This window comes from Habropoda laboriosa, unplaced genomic scaffold, assembly GCF_001263275.1.
Source record: "Habropoda laboriosa isolate 0110345459 unplaced genomic scaffold, ASM126327v1 scaffold86, whole genome shotgun sequence".
NCBI classification, from domain to species: domain Eukaryota; kingdom Metazoa; phylum Arthropoda; class Insecta; order Hymenoptera; family Apidae; genus Habropoda; species Habropoda laboriosa.
This window is the reverse complement of record NW_017100212.1, coordinates 82,537-82,887: the sequence shown is the minus strand read 5'-3', so window position 1 is coordinate 82,887 and position 351 is coordinate 82,537. Positions and strand designations below refer to the sequence as shown.

At 41.0% G+C, this 351-nt stretch overlaps 1 protein-coding gene across 1 annotated transcript in view; it reads right to left on the bottom strand.

The window, feature by feature from the left end:
* LOC108570781 overlaps positions 1-351 on the bottom strand; it is a 24,161-nt gene that overhangs the window by 13,166 nt on the left and 10,644 nt on the right. The window lies entirely within an intron of this gene.

Below are 351 nucleotides of genomic sequence, written 5' to 3'. Positions count from 1 at the left end.
GCGCAATTCAGACGTCTGACTATAGTACAAAAGAGAAATGGCCTTGAGAGGCGAATATATTCGGCCTCTACTATAGCAGACACCTAGTGACTCAAAGTCACGTGGCCAGTGTCACAAAGGATGGATCGTTTGGAAGAAAGCATGAGAAAGTTTAAGGAATAGTACGCAACCCGACGATTGCATTGCTTTAACAATAAAAAGAACACTGTGCCTAGAGGAGCTAGGCACGAAGTGAGGTTAGGTGAGAGTATCTTCTAATAAGAATGACTGTGAGAAACAGCGCTAAACTTACCACAGAACCTCCATCGCGAAACAAAGTTAATATTTCTAATTTGTACTTTCAATTTATAC